This window comes from Globicephala melas, chromosome 10, assembly GCF_963455315.2.
Source record: "Globicephala melas chromosome 10, mGloMel1.2, whole genome shotgun sequence".
In the NCBI taxonomy this organism is placed as follows: domain Eukaryota; kingdom Metazoa; phylum Chordata; class Mammalia; order Artiodactyla; family Delphinidae; genus Globicephala; species Globicephala melas.
Window position 1 is genome coordinate 73,510,174 of NC_083323.1, and position 8,536 is coordinate 73,518,709.

Below are 8,536 nucleotides of genomic sequence, written 5' to 3' on the forward strand. Positions count from 1 at the left end.
TTTTATGCTCTTCTTGTATAATCATTTGTACACCTTCTATGATTAACCTTACACAGTCATTTTTCCACAATAATTTAAACAAAATTTTAGTGTATTTAGCTCATTTTTATTGTATGTGTTCTGTGATATTAGGAAAATGTCACTTAATTTACGAAATTAAATCTAAATATTTTTATTATCCATAAATCTTATATTTATTTAGTATAGGTCTTGCCATCATGGAATGTTTTTCTATTAGAAACTTTGATAAATGTGTTGTAACCATAGGAATGATTTGCAAGACAGCAGGAGTAGTCAAAATAGACTAAATTAATGTGTTAGGTTTAGTGTTCACACAGCATGCTTTACTTTAATTGATTACTCTATAGCCAAACTTAAATTACTAGTATCAGTGCTGATAGAAGAAAATGAATATTTAATAAAACACCCTTTGTATCATAGTAGCAGATTAATCTAAGTAAAAAAGCTATCATTTGTAATAAGTTTTTAAGGCTACTTTGATATCTTGAGTACATGCAATATTAAAGAGCTTATAAATACAAAGAGCAAGATAAGTTGGGATAATTTAACAAAAAGTCTCTGCAATTAACTTTGAATTATGATGCATTTGGATTTAAAAATTAAGTAATACACTTACATTGAGAAGAAGTGGCAATACGTTTTTTCTAGCTTTGAAATTGCAACAGATTCATTTATCAATAGAATTATGTCAACAAAAATAACATAATGAGTAAACGGTAAATGATTAATTTATGAACTTCATAACTAACTCTTAGAGTCATTGATGTTTACATATAGATAATCTTAAGACAAATAATTCATGGATAAAGTACATTTTATTCCCCCATCATCAATCACCATCATTGTCATCAATGCAACAGAGTTTTTGGAATAAAACTCAAATGAATAACAATAAGGAATATCACATTACTAAAATGTAAAAAATTATATAACTAAGAAAAAACCTTGTAAGTTAATATTGAGAGTAAAAATAGAATAAAATTACAGATAAGGATAAAAGGCAAATTTTATGCATTCTTAAATATATTCTTTAAATCCCAAACATAATTTTGACTATTAAATTATTTAAATTCCTTAATCTGGAGATGCGTTACAAAAAAATAATCCTGTATACACTATAAAATCAGAAGTATATAATACCTTAGTGGTTTATTATGACTGCTGAACTTCAACTGTGTCTTTAGCTCCATGGATTTTATTCCATTCTATGTTAAAATTGAAAATCAGTGATTGCAAGAAGAAAATTAATTCCTGTTTTTTCCCCCATGTTTCTCCCAAAGTGGCTGAAGTAGGAGATGGAAACATTACCATTGAAAAAGAAGGTACAAGAAGAGCCAGATTTATGGGCATGCACCTAGTGCATCCACTCAGACCCAGACAGAAGGACTACACACTTGGTTTAATGCTCTATTGTTGCCATCTTGAAATTCTGAAGAATTTTTGAATAAGCAGCACTGCATTTTCATTTTTCACTGAGTATGCATAGCCATAAATAAAGTCAAACCTGTTGGTGATGTCAATCTGGAAAACTCCTATCTGGGTCAAGGAGAGACTGACTGGGCATGGCTGCCAGGCATGTGCTTAAATGAATACTTGGAGAGACCATATATAAAATAGATAAACAACAAAGATTTACTGTCTAGCATAGGGAAATATATTCAGTATCACATAATAACCTATCCATTAACCATTCCATTAACCTATAATGGAAAAGAACTGAGAAAAAAGAATATATATTAATTTATTCATACAAATGTATAACCGAATCACTTTGCTGTACACCTGAAACTAACACAATATTGTAAATCAAATACACTTCAATTAAAGAAAAGAATACTTGGAGAGAACATGACTATTCTCTGAAACTTGGAATAAGCCTATGACCCTGGGTTTTATTCCTTTCCAGTACAGCTTGTCTGTTCTGAAGAGATTTTGACTGGCAAATAGTGAAGAGACCCTTCTTTACTTGATAAAAGCAAACAAATAAATACCAACAATAACCAGAAAAAAGGAGGATGGGCAATATCAATATTAAAATGGACAAATTCATGATCCACAAAGAATATATAATAATATGAATAGCAAACACTTTTAGAATAATGAGAAGATGATTAATATTGGTCTTATAATGTAAGTGGAAATCTTTGACTCATCTCTCAAAATGATTTTAAGCAAGTCCATAGAAAACTTTAAAAATGGTATCGATTTTGAAGAGTGTAAGTACAAGTCTGAATTAATAGGTTTATACTGAAATTTAAAATTAGACTAAATAGACATGCAAAGAGCTCCCAAATATCTGAAAAACATTCAAAATTTATGTTCTCAAAGCAATAAACTTTAATCAGTTATTAAAAATAGAAAAAACCCACAGTTTCTGGCCTCAGTGCAATAACTTGAGAAATTAATAAGCTTAATAACACAATAACAAGTAGGAAATTATAATATAGAACTCATTTAAATAGCTCTAATTACTCTGAAAGAAAGCAAAATTACAATGCCTATTTAGAAATTAAGTACTTACAGAACCAAACATAACAAAGTATATAAAATATACTAAACCTTTACTCAAAGAGAACATGAAAAGCTATAAATCCTTTCATTATTAAGAAGAGAGAGTATATATATAACAATTATTAAATTTCAGTGGATTTATTGTGAAAATGGACATGAAATTAGATGAAGCTAGAAACAGATAACACTCCATGAGAGCTTAATACATGACAAGACGTTTCTATAAATATTGCTGGGATTATCAATCTCAGTCTTGAATGATACTATTATGAGCCTTATTTCACCTATGAAGAAACTCAGGCACAGAGATGTTAAGTAACCTTTCCAAGTAACTTGCCCAAGGTCACACAGATGTGTAAATGGAAGAGCTAGTTTATGAATAAAGTCAGTGTAGAACCATAACCTGGGCTCTTAACCTCTATGCTCCACCCCTTTGTATAATAAAATAGCTCATACTGACATATGATTACTACTCACCAAGCCCTAGTCTGAGTGTTTTACATGTTTTATTGAAAGACAAAATAGGTCAAAAAAATATGAAATCAAAGTGCATTTGACTGTTATGCTGTACCCACATGGACAGAAATTCTGTTCTTTTTATCTTAATTTCACTCTTTGGGGACATAAACTATTGTTCAATAAGTTTTATTTTAAGCTGTGAAGGACATTTGAGCTGTTCCTTCTGACCCTAGCTGTGTGTGTTTGTTTGTTTGTGTTTTGGCAGGTGGGAGAGGGAGATACATTAGGAGTAGATATAAATTAAAGCCTCATAGAATCAATGAGAGACAGCAATACTGAAATTATAACAAGGCACATGTCCATGGATGCTGGAAAGCAGAAATTAAGGGTAAGGACATGCAACAGCTTTATACTATTCAAGATGTCACCAGCAGTCCCTCTGCCAAGATCACAGGTGCCATGCTAGAGCTACCAGGGCAATTACTGCTGTCATGATAGTAATGACACAACAAAACAAAACTCTCCCAATTCTTGAGCCAAATGTCCCACTTTGAAAAGCCACATAGAAAGGGTGAATGTGCATTTGGTTAAGCTTGAGTCACATGTCTGACCATAGCCCGCAAAGAAGGATCTGCCCTCTCTACTTCATATGAGGCACTAAGGTGAGAAATATATAATGGGCATGGGAATCCTCCTCTGTCAGCACCACAAACAGGGTAATAGAGGACTGTCTGGCAAGCAGGCCATCCTGACAGCACACATACAAAAAAAAACTCACATTCACATGATTGCTTGTTTGCTTCTCTTGCTTTTCCATGAGTTTCACAAAAGTAGAAACTATTCCACAGTTTTCATCATCTGTTACCTAAATCATTTCTGTCTTGAATTTATTAGGCATTTAATATAAGCACTTTGACAGAATTGATGAGTATTTAAAAGAATGAATGAATGAATAAATGAATAATCAAAAGTATGTTTCTTTCTAGAAGTTTAGAGTCTACCTCTACCAAACAAACAAGGCACAGCAATTAGAGATACCAAAGCATAACAACATATACAATTTAATACATATCTTCTTCTTTACAACCCATAGTTGACCAGAACAATGTAGTTTGCCTTGACTGTCATCAAAATTAAGAGAAAAATCTATTCACGCCGAAAGACAGCAAAACATGTTAATATATTGCTCATGTGTTGTTTACATCATGAACCATTTCCTGCAAAATGAAGAATGACAAATTACAAATTACATGACCTTTGAAATACACTATCATTCATGGCAAGCCTTCCTTCAAGGATTTTAAGTAGTAGGATAAATAGGTTGTCAAAAAAAAAAAGAAGCGACTTATAAAACGGTCATCTAGTTGAGTGGCAGGTTTTTGTATGAACACTTTTTTGAATAAGAATGCCGAGTTTCATATATATATATATATATATATACACACACACATACAAATATATATATACAAATATATATATTTTTGTATATATATACATAATTTGTGTATATATATATATATACACAAATATATATATATATTTTTTAATGATCATGGGTACTAACTCTAAATCCTTACAGAGAAAAAAACCATGCAGAAAAGATTATCGTTTTGAAAATGTGAAGTTAGTTCATATCTTGCTTCATGTTGTAAATATATTGAGCTTGAATTTGCACAAGGACTGGATTTGAAAGGAAAAGTTTAAGATTATCATGCCATTTCTTAGAATCAAATCAAGAGAAAGAAATTTTTTCTTTGTCCAGTTGGGAGTGGGAGGTGCATGAATGAATTCTTTCTAAATTCCTTTTAAAATAATTTTTCAATAAAATTTATGTAAAATTCACACTCAGGGAAAAAGCAAACAGTGAAACTGTGGAAAAATAAAATGGGAAAGATGGAAACCATGATTTCAAAGTTCTTTAGTGACACTGTATAGAAAGTGTATATAAACAAATAATGTGTAATGCTTTGTACTAGTATATAGCTCTAGGAGTATTTTGATCCAAAAAAAGTCCTTGTTTTATAGAAATCCATGAAATTTGAGTTCTGCTTTAAGGAATTTACAGTGAAAACCTTGAAATTGCCTTGAGGATGAATTAAATTAATTCATTATGTCAAAATTTGAGGAAGAGATTTCATAAATGGAACAGGAGAATTCATTTTACTTATTTTACTGGCTCAGAAGAACACACACATGAATTTTGAAAATTTGAATGACAAGAAAAATTGTTCCTTTGAGAACTCACTTGACATCCTCTTTCTTTTTGATTACTTTGGAGACCTAATATAAATTCACAGACATATTTTCAACCATAAAATCTATCTTTTGATAGATTTCTTAAAGTGGCTTCCAGTTTATAATGAATAATTTGTGCCTTAAAATGTAATGTGTGGGCTTCTCTGGTGGCGCATTGGTTGAGAGTCCGCCTGTCGGTGCAGGGGACATGGGTTCGTGCCCCGGTCTGGGAGGATACCACATGCCGCGGAGTGGCTGGGCCCGTGAGCCATGGCCGCTGAGCCTGCACGTCCAGAGCCTGTGCTCCGCAACGGGAGAGGCCGCAACGGTGAGAGGCCCGCGTACCGCAAAAAAAAAAAAAAAATGTAATGTGTGAAGAGACAGTTTTTGCCCCACGTAGGGCAGTGGAATTGGTTGTTTGGTAGACTTAGGGATAAACGGTGCAGAAGGGATGTTCAGAAAGATCTTGAAAGCTGTTGGTTGTCAAGTAAATGCACACGTGGCCTCAACACCAGAGCATCACGTGCCTTGGTGATCCCTGACCCCTGGAACTGGAGCTGGTGTTTCAACCATTTTACTCTAATTCAATATTAATAAATTTCTTCTTCTGTTAGTTTGATTTTTATGGAGTTGTGATTTTTTTTCATGCAGGACAGATTGATCAGGTAGATATGAGAGAAGGGTGGAGTCAAGATGGTGTACTAGGAGGACACAAAATTTGCGTCTCCTCACAACTAGGGCACCTACCAGGCAGTGGTGGGGGCCACGGACACCTAAGGGGATGGGAGGAACCCCCCAGTGACTGGGTAGGATGTGGGGCATGGGGGGAGCGAGGGAGGAGGAGAAGTGGAGGCGAGTCAGGACTGGCCCCCCTGAGGGGTGGCTGGGGGAGGGGAAGGGATCCCATGCCAGAAGGGGGAAATTGGAGGACCACTGGGAGGGAAGAAGATCAAAAGGGAGCATGGCCAGGTTTCCCCTGCCCACCACCTGGGCCCCTCCAGCCACGCATGTCCTGAGGGAGTGGGAGGGAGGGAAGGGTGATCAAAAGTAAAGGCCAGACCTCTGGGACTGGCACCCCTGAGGGGCGGCTGGTGGAGGGGAGGAGTTCCTACACCCAGCGAGACCCACTCACAGATAGGGGTCCAGCAGCGATGGGGGGAGACCCTGGGGGAGACCATGGGGGAGGGGCACGAAGGAAGGGAAGGGAACAGGCTGGTGCTTTCCCTGTACACTTAAGCACCAGGAAGCCTGTTGGGCTCCCAGGCCTAATCCTCTGCATTCGGAGCCTCCCTCCTGCAGCACAGAGCCCAAGCTCCTCCCCTACACCCCCACCCAGGGCCATACCTCTACACTCAGAGACCCCCTCCAATGAGCTTGGCCTAAACCCCACCCACATACCCTCACGCAGGGTCCTACCTCCAAACTCCGGAAGCCCACAGTCCAGAGGCCCTCCTTTCCACGTGCTGCCTCTCCCCTTCTGCTCAGGTCCTAAGCAGAGGCCCTACCCCGCACTTGAAAGTCACCCCCCACCCACGCACCTAGGCCCCGTCCCACACTTGGACATCGCCCCATGTAGGTCCCGCCCCACACTCAAAAGTCACCCCCCCACCCTAAACACCGCCCCAGCCTAAGTTCCCCCCCCAAACTCCACCCACATAGCCAAGGCTGTTTTTCTTTTATTTTCTTCTATTTCTTTTTGCTCTGTCAGATTGGGGTTATGTTTTACCTTGTTGATTCATTATTGTTGATTCTTTTATATTTTTATTTTTCATAAATCTTTTATTTTTCTAATTTTATTTTATTCTTTATATTTGGTTAGTGATTTTTCCTTTTGGCTTGTTCCCCCCTCAATTTTTTTTTCTTTTTTCTGTTGTGTATTTATTTTACCTTGTTGCAGTTGTTTCAATTACAGTTTTATTTATCCTAATAGATTTTTTATCTTTCTAATTTTATTTTGTTTTTTATTCTTTGATATTGTACTGCTCCTTATTTTCTTTCTTCCTTTTTTTTTCTTTTTTTTTTTTTACTGTGCCATGAAGCTTGCAGGATCTTGGTTCCCCGGCTGGATGTCAGGCCCGAGCTCCAGTGGTGGGAGCTCTGAGTCAAAACCGCTGGACTAAGAGAGAACCCCAGAGCCCAGGGAATATCAATCGGAGTGAGGCCTCCCGGAAGTCCTCATCTCAGCACCAAGACCCAGCTCTATCCAAGTGCCTACAAACTCCAGTGCTGGATGACTCATGACAAACAACCTGTAAGACAGGAATACAAAAGCACCCCCCCAAAAAAAAGAAACAACAAAAAAATATGTTGTTGAAGGAGCAAGGTAAAAACCTACAAGACCAAATAAATGAAGATGAAATAGGCAACCTACCTGAAAAGAATTCAGAGTAATGATAGTAAAGGTGATCCAAAATCCAGGAAACAGAAGGGAGAAAATACAAGAAACATAATGAGGACCTAGAAGAACTAAAGAGCAAACAAACACTGATGATCAACACAGTTACTGAAATTACAAATACTCTAGAAGGAATCAATAACAGAATAACAGAGGCAGAAGATGGAAAAGTGAGCTGGAAGATAAAATGGTGGAAATAACTGCCACAGAGCAGGATAAAGAAAAAAGAATGAAAAGAATTGAGGACAGTCTCAGAGACCTCTGGGACAACATTAAACAGACCGAATTATATGGGTCCCAGAAGAAGAAGAGAGAAAAGGAAAGGGTCTGAGAAAAACTTTGAAGAAATTATAGTCGAAACTTCCCTAACATGGGAAAGGAAATAGTCAATTAAATCGAGGAAGCAGAGAGTACCATACAGGATAAACCCAAAGAGAAACACAGCAAGACATATATTAATCAAACTATCAAAACTTAAATACAAAGGAAAAATATTAAAAGCAGCAAGGGAAAAGCAACAAATTTTCAGCAGAAACAAAGAAATTTTTCAACAGAAACAACAAATTTTTCAGCAGAAACTCTGCAAACCAGAAGGAAGTGGCAGGACATATTTAAAGTGATGAAAGGGGAAAACCTACAACCAAGATTACTCTATGCAGCAAGGATCTCATTCAGATTCTATGGAGAGATAAAAATCTTTACAGATAAGCAAAAGTTAATAGAATTCAGCAACACCAAACCAGCTTTACAACAAATGCTAAAGGAACTTCTCTAGGCAGGAAACACTAGAAAAAGTAAAGACCCACAAAAAGAAAACCAAAACAATTAAGAAAAGGGTAATAGGAACATACATATTGACAATAACAAATAAATGGATTACATGCTCCAACCTAAAGACATATACTGGCTGAAGGG

General features: G+C 36.5%; 1 long non-coding RNA gene across 1 annotated transcript in view; it reads left to right on the forward strand.

Moving 5' to 3' along the window:
• The window catches only part of LOC132597897 (uncharacterized), a 44,806-nt gene extending 38,961 nt beyond the window's left edge, over positions 1–5,845 (forward strand). The window contains exon 4 of the long non-coding RNA XR_011377779.1: positions 3,257–5,845. This is a non-coding gene — a long non-coding RNA (uncharacterized lncRNA). The remainder of the gene's footprint in view (positions 1–3,256) is intronic.
• Positions 5,846–8,536: the final 2,691 nt, after the last annotated feature.